Here is a 13,829-nt window from a genome sequence, read left to right as displayed (position 1 = left end):
GTTGGTGACTGTATTTGCTTGTCTGTTTGCAGGCTCCATGGCCCAAGTAGGGCTCCTGGAGCAGCAGTGCTGGTGTCCCTGTCTCCTGGCCAGCAGTGGAGGAGCTGCTGGTGTCCCTGTCTCCTGGCCAGGCATGGAGGAGCCATGGCAGCCATCTGCTCCACACAGGGAGTTCCCCTGCCAGAGAGCTCCAGACCCCATGGTTCCTCCTTAGGTCAGTACTTGGTCTGATGGTACCAACTCTGCCAACCCAGGTAAGAACTGATGAGCCTTTGAGGTTTGTACCTGAGGTGCTTAAGCCATAACTACATTTGAGCAGGGTAAGGAGAACATCACAGAACTGCAGAGGTTGGAGAGGCACCTGTGCAAAGCACTTGCCAACTGCCTGTGGCAGGAGGGTCTGTGGAGGAAAACTGATTCTGAGCTCTACTTAAAAGGAATGGGAATGGAAAGGCATTTTCATACTGGATCCCTGCCTTTAGGAACTGCTTTTACTGGTTTGGTCATTGGTGTTAGGGTGAAATACTCTGGTTCTTAAGGGCAGGCTGCAAGAGGCATCTGTTTCCTTTGGCCCACATCCAGTAAAGCACTTTAAAAGTTCAGCATGCATAAATAAAGCCAGCATTTAAATCCCAGTGAAATCAGTGGGTTTAAAACATATTACTAAACCTAGACATTTGTTAAAGCTCTCTTTGGCTTGTCATGCCCTTTCTGATCTGAAGCCTTGGGGTTTTTTCCCTGAAGTGCAATTGTTTGGGGATAGTATTTATTTTTTGCTTGAAGTATGTGTTTGGCTAAGTTACTATGTGTTTGCTATTTGGTTTTGGGAGTTGACTAGGTTTGGAAGAAAGGTTTCAAGGTGATCCAGATAAGCTCAGGCTCAGAATTTACCTTCTGTATCTCCATAAAGCTCTGCAAGCTACTTCCTCAGTGAAACAACTCTTTATCCTGGGAGTTTGCTAAACTGTCTTCTGCCTACAGAAGGCCATCTGCACTGGGTTGCTCTTCACTAGATTTTAAAGCTGCTTTTGCTGTCTTTAGTTACTGCTTTTGTTCATACATTCCTCATTCTCTCTGAGCTAATTAATAGCTTTGGCAGCTCTCACATGCATTAAGCTTCAGGGTTCTGTTCACCTTGAGAAGTGCTTCTGAATCCTGTAAGTACAACGCATTTCGGTGTTACTCCTTCCTTGCACAGAACATTAATTCAGTGAAATCTGCTCACTTTTGCAAGTGTGGCATTTTGAGATCCAGGGTGTTTGCCATCAATTGGAGAGAAATGTAGAGTCTCAGGTATGGGAGAAGAGGTTTTGAATTTTGGGGGTTTAGACTTTTGTTTTTGGAGTTTGAACATCCTTTTAGTCAAATAATGGCAGTTGTCTAGGAATGGAGTAAGAACACCTCCATAGTGTGGAAATCAAGCAGTTCCTCAATTTCTGAGGTACCACAGCTGCAATTTAGTCATCCCAGGCTTGTTTTAAGAGCTAGCAAGGAAGAATTCTGTCTCCCATCCTCTTTTGTTGCCATGCACCGCAAGTGTGAGCCCAGGATGCATGTGGGTGGGTGTCACCACAGCAACCAGCCCCCACGCCCGCATCTGCAGCGGATGAGGAGGATGTGACTAGGACTTCCCCATCCGTCCTTTACACAGAACCACTTCAGTCATTTCCTAGCACCCTGCTTTCAGTTTTGAAGTCAACTGAATTTCTTATGAAAAGCCTTCAACCTGTTGTGCAAATGACCTGACTACATGTGAGATCAAACTGCTCCTGGGCTCTGTGACTTAGCACTGGGGTTTGGATTAATGCCACCTCCGTAGAGATGAGGCAGCTCCACCTCCTGACACCCTGTAGGGGTTGTATCTTGGGCATGCATAGTAGGACAGCACAAGCTCTCCTGTGGAGGTAGGCACCCCTCTCCTATCGATTGCCATCAGGCAGCCTGGAGACAGAGAGGCCTGTCTGCCCAACCTCCACAGTCCTGAGACTGCTCAGTTGAATTCCCCCCTGAATGAGCTGGTTTTCAGTGCTGTGTGTATTTAAAGTGGTCCCAGAATTATTCTCTCCTGTTCACATCCTGTTCACTTCCTTATGCCTATCTGCTTTTCTCCTATCTTTTCCCCTCTGTTGAATGCCAGTGGTACCCACAAGACCTGCCTCACAGGACCAACTGGGCATTGGTCTGGAAATCTTTAAGAACTGCTTTGATATTGTCAGAATGTGCCCAATTTGATATATTTTTTCTGGCTGTGGGAAGCATTGCAGTCTTTGAAGGATGTAGAGAGTAGCTTTAAAATATTGATTTGCTGATTCTCAAAGTTGTGTAGACTTTGCTTTGTGCCTGCCTTAGCAATATGCAGAAAAGTGCTGCAGGCTCCCTTTCAATGCTGCAGCTGCAAAGAAAACATTTTATTTGAAACACCCATTAGCTTATCAGTTCTGCTTCTAGTGGAAATAATTAGTTCATTTTAATCAGAAAATAGCTGTGCTTCATGCCAAGCCATTTATGTTCCTAGCAGGTAGAGAAGTGCAGCTGCTGGCACAACTACACTGTAATCACAGGAGTGCTTTGCTGGTTGAAGGTGGAGAGGGTTGTGCAGCATGTAAGTGGGAGGTGGGACTCCTGCTAGTTCCTGTCATACTGTCTCCACTGGCATGATCCTGGTTGTAACATGGCAGTCCCCTTGTTTTAGATCACCTTCCCCTGATGGGACATAGGGGAGCAAACCACTTGCAAGCTGTGTGCATTGCTTTTGTTTGGCTTTTCTTTATTGCCAAGTAGGGCCAGGTGATGAGACAGCTGTGAGCCCAACAGAAGTAGTTTATAAATGTCACAAAACCCACATTAAAGCATTTTGCACTGGGCAAAGTACAGAAAAGAGAAAGAAAACTCTTTCTAGAGCCCTTCAGAATCACTGGCAACACCCCACTGGCCTAAAGCCAGGGCTGAACTCCCCCCTCTGGGCTTTCCCTGGGGCAGCCTTCAGAGCACTGGAAAAACAGGTCCTTGGCACTTTCCCACTAAAAATGCTGTCCTGTAAGGAATGGCTTTGGAAGCACAACACCTGTGAGTGCTGGACTAGGACTGGCCTGCTTGCTGGGAGCTGGCTTTGGTCAAACACAGCGGGGAAAAATGCTTGCAGGACTGCGTGGTTAACACTCCATCAAGTGCGCAGAGCTAATAAAGTCATGAGCGCTTTTAACTGATGAGCCAAAGTGATAAATTAGGTCTTCTGGTACCACCCAAAGCCATGAATTCTAAGGATGCTTACTCTTATTCTCATGTGCGTTTGTTTAAAAGTATGAAGTGAACATGCCCATACATATGATTTTGGTGGTTTTAAATGGTCCTTAACACGGTGCATATTTTCTCTTCATGAAAGCATAGAAGATGAAACATGAGTTGCAGAATATTAGAAGCATATTGCAAACAGTTACCCAGCTCTCCTCCTCCTTTCCATTGTGGATGTTTTTTAATTTACATCCTTTTACAAAATCCACATCTGTGCACCTGAGTTTGTTACTGCTGCTCAAGGGCTCATTGGTTGGTCAGGACCAGCACCGTTCCTTTTGAGATCTCTTTATCCTCCAAGTTTCTTCCTACAGCACTTCTCCAGCCAGGACTCTGGGAGTCTAGCATACTGGGCTCACACTGTGGGGACTACATCCAAAGTCCCACTGGGGAGTGGTATGTCATCCTCTGTTTCTGGTGGAGGTGAAAAGTTTGGCAGTGTAACCCTTGTTCCAGGCTGACTGCAAGACACAGACTTCCCTCTGGGCTGCTCTGCAGTTTGGAAAGTTACACAACTTCATTGCCTGTTTGGTGTTTCATGTTAATTTTAATCTCTGCCATTTAATATTACAATAAAGGGCACTTAGAATGCTTCTTTTTTTTTTCCACAGATTTGCCTGTATAAGCTTTAGTTGAAGAAGTTTGTTGGCTTATGGTCTTCCTGTGTAAAGGAAGCTCCTGACTAAACTTTATAGCCACTAAACTTTGGATCATAGATGGATGGAAGAGGCCTCAGCTCATCTGCACCTTATTCTTTGGCATCCTCTTTCCACTGTAGTGCTGAGTGCTGCTTTACATCACGAGCATCGATAACCAGATGTCCATTGCTTTTGATTTGGGCATATTCACCTCAAGATCTTCAGCACAACATAATCTGCAATGAAGTAAACTCTGAAAGTTGTGTGGCTCTGTACAACTCCATTCACTGGTGGTCCTCCAAACTGAACCTCTAGCTTTGGACTGAATTTCTTGGGGTTTTGGCTTCCATTTGACTTTACAACTGCTTGGAAGATTACTCATTCTCTGGCATGTAAAAATATATTTACAGAGTGCAAACTCTACTTTGTATGCAGCAGTTTTTATTTCAGTTCTCATGTGAGACAGTTATGACTACTAAAACATTCCCTGAAGCAGTACCAATATACTAATGAAATTCAGACTGTATTGCTGAGATTGAGACTGTTTGCTGCTTCTGAAGTTACTTATGATGAAGACAAGAGCTAATATTAAAAAAAACATTTAGCAAGAAGGTTTTCTATCAAAAAGATGCTTCTGCCTACAGCTATGTTCTGCCAAAAAACGTATTGCTCGAGATGAAAAATTGTCATTAATATCTTCAATGCAAAGCAAATATCTGGAAAAGGAGAGAACAGCTCAGGTTGAACAAGAAGTCTGGGTTCAGTTCCCTGGGAAGTGCTGCTGCCTGCACAGGGGCTCCTGCAGTGAGGGCCCAGGGAGCCCATGGAGGTTGTCCTGCCTAGTGCTGGATTCAGCTGGGTCCCTGGGAATTCTGGGCTGGAGAAGGGACTCCAGTAGGTGTTTGACTTGTTTGCTGCCCTGTTAGGTAATGACAGCATGTTCTGTAGTGTCCTCCTCTGTCTGGAGATGGAAAGGAAAGAGATGCTTCTGTGCCCACTGGAACAGCAGTTTTGAAACTGCAGCACGTAAGCAAAGAAAGCTCTTGGACTTGTCTGCAGTGGGCTCCAGCCCTGCTCCTCCCTGTGGCCTGCAGGCCAGGATGGTGGCTTTTGGAGAGGTGCTCACTGCTGTGCTGCCAGCTCATGTTGCTCTTGGTCTTTTGAAGGGATATAAAGGTTCCCAAGAGAAATAACTGCCCTTTCTCAACTGATTCTATTTAAAGTTGCTTTCCTTCTAGACTCATTAATTACAGTATTTTCTTGTTGGTATTATGTTGGTGCTATTCAATAGTTATAATAAAACTAATACATGATAATAGCTATTTTGAGAATAATATTAGTAATATCTTTACATATGCAAGCGATACTGAGTCATCAGTGACAGCAGCTTCTCAAATTAGCAGATGGTGGCCCTATAAGAAAACATGTTTTCATGCCTTACCCCTGAATTTATTCCCAGACTGAACAAAGATAACTAGGTGGTAGCATCTGTTGATGTAATATTTCCTGTTAAACTCCATCTGCCTGCCAGATCTGAAGATGTTCAAATCTATATAACGTGCAAAAGGTATAATTTGAATTCTGATGTATCACAAACTGGAGTTGGTTTTAATTATATAAGATGGACATTTTGGACAGCTCTAAGAAGTAATAAAAATGTGGTAAGTAGAGAGATGATGCTCAGCAGTCAACTTTGATACCTAGATTATTTGCATGCATGCAGTGCAAAATGTAAATTTTTGCCTTTTCTCAAGCCAAGCCATTTCTTGCATGTTGGGCTTGTATAATTGTTTGTATTGTCCCTGCAGAGAAGAGGTGGAGAAAGGCTTTCAGAAGGGGTCAGTCCAAGTTCTCTGCCTGCAAAGATTGCATCATGGCATCTGAACCTGGCTCTTGGCTGTGACAGACTAAGCAGGGTTTAGGTCAGGTTTTGCTATTTAACAATCAGTTGTTACCACAAGTCCATAATTCATTCACCAAATAACGCTTAGCCATCTTTAATGGCCAAAATGGTAAAAAAAAGGCTGTGAGGTTATTTTCTCTTCCGAAATTACATAGGGCTCTGAAAAGTCACCTGCTGCCAGCCCTGGCTCTGCCTGTCAGGGTCAGATGTGGGACCGTCCCCATGGGGTGAGGGCACTGCCCATGCTGGGGTCCCCACAGGTCTGCCTGGCTCGGACCCCTGGTTTGGCCATCCCCAACCCTGCTGCACCCTCACAGCTGCCTCTAAAACCTCCTTCTCATTTTTTAAATCCTTGCTTTACTCTGGGAGTAAAGACTGTATCTAACAAACAGGTGAACCTGTCAGGTGGGAACTCAAATAGTCTTGTCTCATACTGTGTGCTTTCAAATCAAACAGAAATTGTTAATCAACACATTAACTTTCAGTATGATTTCAACAGGGGTTTTTTTGCTTTATACTTCCTTCAAAGTACCACCAGGCTTGCAGCCATTGCCAGGTGCCCCCAGCTGCAGGAGCAGGACCCGAGGTGTGCACTGTGCTCCAGGAAGCTCCTCCTCTGCCATGGGCTCTGCCACGATGCTCTACAGAGGCTGCTCTGATCTGGTGCCACTTCACCCCTCTCCCCAACACCAGAGGCCTTGTGGCAAAACCACCTCCTCCTCGCTCAGACCCCTTGGACCATGTCTGGCAGAAGGTGAGCAAAGGTCTGTGCCTTGGGGTGGGCACCCCTGTAGGTGTGGGAGCTGGGCACAGGGCTGCAGGGCTCACCTCGGGGATGGCCCTGGGAAGCTCTCACACCGCTCCTACACCGCTCCTACACCTGCCCTTGTCCACGGGGCTGCTGCCAGTGTGTGAGATCCAGATCTCCAGGTCCAGAGACCTTCAGGCTTGGCCAGGGTTTCTCAGTGGTGTCAGAAATGTTGCTGTAACTTGGGCACCAGTTTTGTTGTCGGTTTATTCTTTCCTTCCATCCACCCTGCAGGAGGTGGCGAGGGGAGCAAGCAACATGCAGAACTGTGACTGGTCTTTAGGGAATAGTTTGGACAACAAAAAAAGAAGGATTAAATATTTTTATAAAATCAGGGTACTTTGCTTTTAGACTGTTGTTGGTGTCATGTCTGTGCTTTGAGGTTGTCTTGGATGTGTTTCTTAGTGAAAAGATGGTATGAAACAACCCAGGAAAAAAAACAGGTTTGTTTTTGCATTGTGCCACCAAGTGGCACAGATTCTCCAAGGTCTAACAGCAATAACAGCAGTGTCCTTTACCTTGTCTGCTTCTAGTCCTTTGCTTCTAGTCCTGGCCATGCTGTGCTCTCCTCCCGAGCCCCTCAGCCTTCAGCTGGAGCACCTGCTGATGAAAAAAGCCAAGTTCTTATTGGACCTTTGAGGAAGGAGCATGTTTAAAAGTTCAAATTCCTTCTCATATGAGAGATTTTTTCTGCAAATGAACCCTCAAGATGTCCTGTTGTCCCTAGGATCCATCCCCAGATAGATGCCTGCAAACAGAGCAGGGAGCTGTATGACTCTCACTTGCCTTGCTGTCAATGTGTTGGTGAGATCATACCCAGCCAAGCATGGGTTTTGTCCTTCCAGAGGCCCCGATTTGAAAGTGACACTGAGGGAGCTGCACAAACTTGGCCAGCCTGTGCTGCTGGGCTCAGAGCTCGGGACTGAACTGCTGCAGTGCGTGGCCCCTGGGTCTAACTGTTGTTGCTGCTCATGGTGTAGAAATACTAGGGGTGAGATCACTGGTAAGGAAGGTAGCACCATAGCTCAACAGGAATAAATTACACTTTCTGTCATGAAGGAAGCTAACAGTAGTATTTTTAGTGGTTATTCAGTCCTAGGGGTGGCTTTTTAGGACTGAAGCTCTAATGTCCACGTGTTTGCTGAACACACTGTGCCTGTCGAGGCTGGGAGCTTATTAGTAGAAACCCTGGTGCTAGTGTTTCTCCAACTGTACACAGACACACCCATACACAGCAACACACGGTCAATGTCAGCACAACCGTTCATTTTTCCTCTCGTGGTTCAGTTCCACTGTTAAAATCCCTTGGCCAGGGAGGCTGGACAGCGTCTCCAGGGCTTCCACCGCAGCAGTTGGCTGGACCAGCCACCAGGTGTCAACGTTCTGCTGCAGAGATGCCTCCGGGGCCCGGCGCCCCCATCCATAACAGTTCCTGCCCCCCCATCCATCCAGGTCCCTGCCTCCCCAGTCTTTCTACTCGAGGCATCTCCTATGCAGCAAGACTCTGATTTTCTCCTTCTGTAGGGTAGTGATGTGAATTTCCAGTGCTGGACTGTCCAGGTCATGCTGTGTAAGGAGTGGTTTTGAAAACTTAATTTCCACTGTGAAAAGGTCTTTCTGTGCAACCAACACTTCCCAGAGTCTCCTCAGGGCTGCTACCCCAGTGAGAGCATCCCACCTGCCCGGGTCACCTCGGGACATGCTGGCAGGGGGAAGGAGGTGATGCAGGGGACAGTGATGGCACAGCCAGGTCTTGACAGATGCTGGAGGAGCCAATGCCCACGGAGTGCAACTGGCCATCAGACACAATCTAATCAGGGCCCAGGGGTGCAGCCAGACCCAGGCAGTGTCCCCAATGCCAGCGGTGGGTTGGCCATCACCTGCACGGGAACACACCCCAGTGCCATGGGGAGGTAACACCCCCCTGCACATCCCACAGCGAAATGTCACCCGGGGACCCCTTCCAGCCAGATAACCATCCTGTGTCTGTTGCTTCTATGTGAAATAAACTAGGAGGGCCTCACCACCTGCCCTTTCCCTAACTGGGAAGAGCCCTTCATCAGCTCCCTACCTAGGCTGTCGTAGAACCACCAAGAGAGGGAACACAGACACCTGTATATTATTTCCAGTAGAGAGTTCACCATGGACACAAGTGGCAACTGCGTAGACAGACTGTCATGTTTCCACTGCAGCCTCCTGGTGTCCAGAATTCTCAGGACAAAAGCAGATGTTGCTGAAACCCTCCAGCTTATGCTCGTTCTTGACTTATTTCCCAGGCAAATGTTAGCACAGGAGCCAGCTCAGTTGTAACTAAATACTGTTCATACAGGGATCACTGTAGAGACAGCAGTATTTGCAATTGGAAAGAAACGGAAATGGTGATAATAGCACCTGTCTCTCCTAGGGAGGGGTCTTTTCCCCCCTTATGCCACAAGCACTGAACTAAGCAGAGCTCTTCAACAGTCAGTACAGCATTTTGAAGAACTTCTATATCTCCTAGCTGTTTGCACAATCATATTTTCTTAAAATGATCACTAGGGAAAATGGTATGTGTAAGACCAAAGCTTGTAAGGGGCTTGGGGGATTATGATTATAATTATTATTAACAACTGTTTAACATAATTTTGAGCTTGCCAGTATTTAAAATAGTCTGGATTTAATCCAGGGGTTTAAATCCATCTATACATAGTTTAATACTCAAATGCAAACTATACGTACATTTCTCCCATGTCTTATCAAAAGTTTTTATCAAAGATCTTTCTGCTTTTGATTTGACTCACCACAGAGTTTGGTTGTCTTTTAGAAGGCTTTTCACACAACCCAACACACTTCTCTGCCAAGAAGCTTTTCTGACTCTGAGTTTCAGTTTGCTTTCTTCTGTGTCAGCCCCCCCGTGGTTCTCTCACAGCCCAGACCCCACAAGTACCAAAAAAGAGGTCACACAAGCTGCCAGCCCCAGCCTGGAGGACAGTTTGCTAACGGCTGTATATTTAGGGTTTTGTTCAGCAGAGATCTTTATGATAGCAGAAAATGAAGTTTTCAAGACAAAGTAGCACTGTTACACAAACTAAATGGAATTTGTGTAATCCTGACTCATCTGCTGAAGCCTTTGGTGGTGATGAATCAGAAGTCCTTCATCCAGCAGGAGAGGCCAAGCACCAGCACTGAAAATCTGAGGTTGTCTTAAAGACTCCCAGGCTGTGTTGGCTGCAGACCAGCAAGCTGCCTTTATTTTTATTTTTGCTTCAGTTGTAGAAAGAACATCACGGGCAGCTCAAAATCAGCAGCCACAGACAGGATGAGCTGCTGGCAACACCCTGGTCTGTCAGGACAGCGTTTCCCAAGGTGAAGAGAGGAAAAGCAGTACAGAAATCACTCTTGCTGGAAACAGTGATGCACTTAACGGAGCTTCTTCCAACTACAAAGGTTTCTCAGTTGGCTGCTCGCAGCTTTCATGCAAACCTCCTTATGCCTTGCTAAGGGCTCAGCTCTAGATGTTTTGGATTCCCCTTTATTCCTGTGTCTTATGTGCTTATTCCATGTTACTGCCTGGGTATCTAGTGCAGTGTCATCTTCATGGAATCAATCAAAGAATCATGGAATGGTGAAGGTTGGAAGGGATCTTAAAGATCATCAAGTTCCAACCTCCCTGCTATGAGCAGGGACACCTCCCACCAGACCAGGCTGCACAAGCTTCAACCAACCTGGCCTTGAACACCTCCAGGCATGCGGCAGCCGCAATCTCCCCAGGCAACCTGTTCAGCGCCTTACAGCCCTCATGGTGAAGAATTTCTTCCTGATGTCTAACCTAAATCCCCCCCTCTTTCAGTTTAAAACAATTACCCTTTGTCCTATCACTGGCCTCCCTGGTGGAAAGCCCCTCCCCAGCTTTCTTGTAGGCCCCTTTCACTTTGTAGTTTCTACCACTGGGAGAGAGCAGTGTCTGCAGCGCAGATGGTGTCTGCCTCTGCTGGGGCAGGTGAGCTGTGGCTCTGAAATGCAGCAGTCACCAAGCCCTGCAGGATGCACTGGTGTAGAAAGACTGAATACAGAAATGATCCTAAATGCTAGCAGTTTCTTTTTGGATGTTTACTTCACTGGCTGAAGTGATGCAATTAGTAGTTTGGTAGGATATGTACTCAACTACACAAAGATTTTCTATTCTGAGAAAACTGTATTAGGTTCTGCCTCTACCAAAATTTAAGTGTTGCAAAAATACTCCTCCTCTTGTACAGTTTGTAGGATTCCAGCCCTGACAGAAGGTGCACCCAGTGTCAGGAGATGCCCTGTGAAACTCCACCTATAGCTCATATAGGCAATGCCTAATGAGGCCACCCATAGGCTCTGGCAGCCAGGCAGTGTCGTATGTGACACTACACTTGGGGGATACCACAGTAAAAACCACCTCCCAGCCCTCAGCTCCATCCTTTGCTGGGTAAATGCAGGTGAACACACAGCTCAAAGAGCTGCTGATAGCACCATCTGCAGAAGGCTAATGGCTCATTCATTAAGCAGGGGGAGCCAGCACAGCCACATCTCATCAGATATCCTATGATGAATAATTCAGAAATAATCCTCGTATACTTGAATAAATATCAGAAGGAAGGAAAAAGCCCCACACATATGGCACATTAAGGGAACAAGCAGACATTTCTCAATGTCCTGGGCTGATGAGCTTTGTCAGAATGATGTTAATCAGGCAGGTGGCTAATGCCTGAAGAAAGAGCTGACTGAGGGGATTCTAGCCCAGCGTGTGGAAGGTGTTGGTAAGTGGAAAAGACCACAGTGCTCATGGGAAAAGACCCTATCCTGACGTTCTGCAGTATGTGCTCCTGCTGTGTCACTTGCTGCTGGCACAGGTGGAGGATTGAGTTCAAGAGGCGATGGCAGGGAAAACCCAGGTCCAGATCTTCTGCAGTGCTCCTCTGTGCCGCAGGGCAAGGTGTGTGAGCAAGGCTGTGCTGCCCAGGCAGCTTCTGCCAGCACCTTCCCAGCAGGGAGCTTTGCCCTGACATTGCTCCTTGTGCTGGAGCACACAGTGTGTGTCTTCACAGTGCTGACCCACCAGGTAACTGTCCTGTGGGGCTGGTGTAGACACTATCAACTGTTTCCTTTGCTTAATAGTATCTTAGTGCAGAGTAAAACAAGGCTGTATAAGCTGTGACTGGTCACATGCAGCCCAGAAAGTCAGTGTCCTGGGCTGCATCACCAGCAGCCTGGCCAGCAGAGCCAGGGAGGTGCTTCTATTCCTCTCTTCCACTCTGGGGCACTGTGTCCAGTTCCAGGGTCCCCAGTCCAAAGGTCGAGGACCAAGGCTGTGGCTGTCTGGGCTGCCATGGCCTCAGGAGGCCAAGCTGCCTCTGCTGGGGGCTGGAGCCTGGGACCCTGCCAGTGCAGGGGCTGCTGCTGCCCAGGGGCACCGCTGGCCGGAGCTGTCCCCTCTCCAGCGTGGCCTTGTGCTGGTCCTGCCCAGTCTCTGTGGGAGATCTGAGGCCCTGGCTGTAACTCCCCTACTGACAGAACCATTTCAAGCCCACCACCCTTGATAACTAACCACGATTTAGTTGGATAATGGTTGGTTTGCTTTGGCTTGTTAACAGCCAGAAAACAAAGAATTATTAAGCCCTGTTGAATCCTCCTGGCTTTGTATTATATCTGAACTCAGCATCTCTTCCACAGATGATTAAAAATCTGAGTGTCTTGTTCAAGACATTACCGTATGCTGTTTTTTCCAGACTTTAACATCCTCAGTTATTAAGATTTCTCACTCTTCATGCTGTCTGGGCATTGCAAATGTTTGCTTTGTAGTTAAGAGATTCTTTTCTGTAGATGGATAACAAGAGTTATCAACTGTGCAACCATAAGCCTTTGTCCAATACATTCTTTAGGCTTGGGGGAGATTCCCTGTTGTGGAGATGATGTTCCATGTCTCTGGACAGTGTCTGCTGGAGGCACAAGTATGGAGTATGCAGTACCTGTGATTTGGATGCTGTCTGCCCCAGAGACTGCCCTAACATTTATATTCTTGCATTCTTCCCTGCCCTGAAACTGCATCCATTTCTCTTAGGTTGCATCTACTTCTTGTCCATCCTTCTTTTCCTCCTCTTCCTCTTGTTTCTCTGAAAGACAGACAGACTTCAAAGCTAGGTATGAGTGGGAGAGAAGGGCAAGGAAGACAACTTAACACTGAAGAAAAAATCTGTAGTTAAGAATGGGTCTCAATAGATTTCCAATATCTAGGAGAAGATCCTGAACAGTTGTGCTCAGTTCATAGTGTAACCAGACCCTGGAAGACACCATCATTAGATCCAGGGATTTATCTTCTGCAACGAAAAAATGGCACTTGTGTTTATGTTGCAACATAGGCACCGCCACAAATGATCAGAGTTGGACAATTTGCAGATTAAGTCCTTGTTTCCTAAATGAAGTAGCTATTCATACATTTACGTATGTTCTTTGTTAGCCTCTAATGAGTGGAGTAAAAGTCATTTCACTACCCACCAAACTTAAAACGAACTTGTAAACCGTATCTATTAAATAATAAGAGCTTTCTCATCAAACTGTAGCTTACACTTCAAGGCTTAGGAGTTAGAGTATGACTCAGTCTGCAGACCATGGCTGGGGCACAGGGTGGGGCTGGATGCAGCCCCCAGAGGCCAGCTGGTGGTGTGGGGGGTTGGCAAAGTGCAGAATGATCCAGGCATCCAGAGTGAGAAGCAGGTGGATTTCAACTCTTGGCCACGGATCAGAGTCCAGAGTCTCCCAGATGGCCGGGTGCCACAGCACAGCCCTCTGCAGCACAAGTGCAGGGTGTGATGCCCCTCAGCCAGACCTGACCCTAACAGGAGACATTTACAACTGGGAGACCACAGACACGGATGCAAGTTTGTGTGAGTCTGTCATTTACTTGTCTGTTTACTAGAAGGAGACACTTTCCATTCCAAGTCATCCTAGATTTTAATTTTCCCTTGACCTCAATAGTAGTTAAGATGCATTTTGAGTCTGGTGATAGATTTCTGCCTACCAAGGTCCTTCATCTTATCTTACATGAGACTCTTTTAATAAATCTTATATTTCTAAAAGATATCCTAGAGCTTTTTGTCCAAAATATGAGACTTACTTTAATAAACAGGAAAGGAAACTGATTCTCTTTGCCAAGAAAGTATCTAGAGAATAGTAACTGGAGCAT

This window comes from Chaetura pelagica, unplaced genomic scaffold (genome assembly GCF_000747805.2).
Source record: "Chaetura pelagica isolate M959 unplaced genomic scaffold, ChaPel_1.0 scaffold488, whole genome shotgun sequence".
NCBI classification, from domain to species: domain Eukaryota; kingdom Metazoa; phylum Chordata; class Aves; order Apodiformes; family Apodidae; genus Chaetura; species Chaetura pelagica.
The sequence above is the reverse complement of the archived record's forward strand: the minus strand, read 5'-3'. Positions refer to the sequence as shown.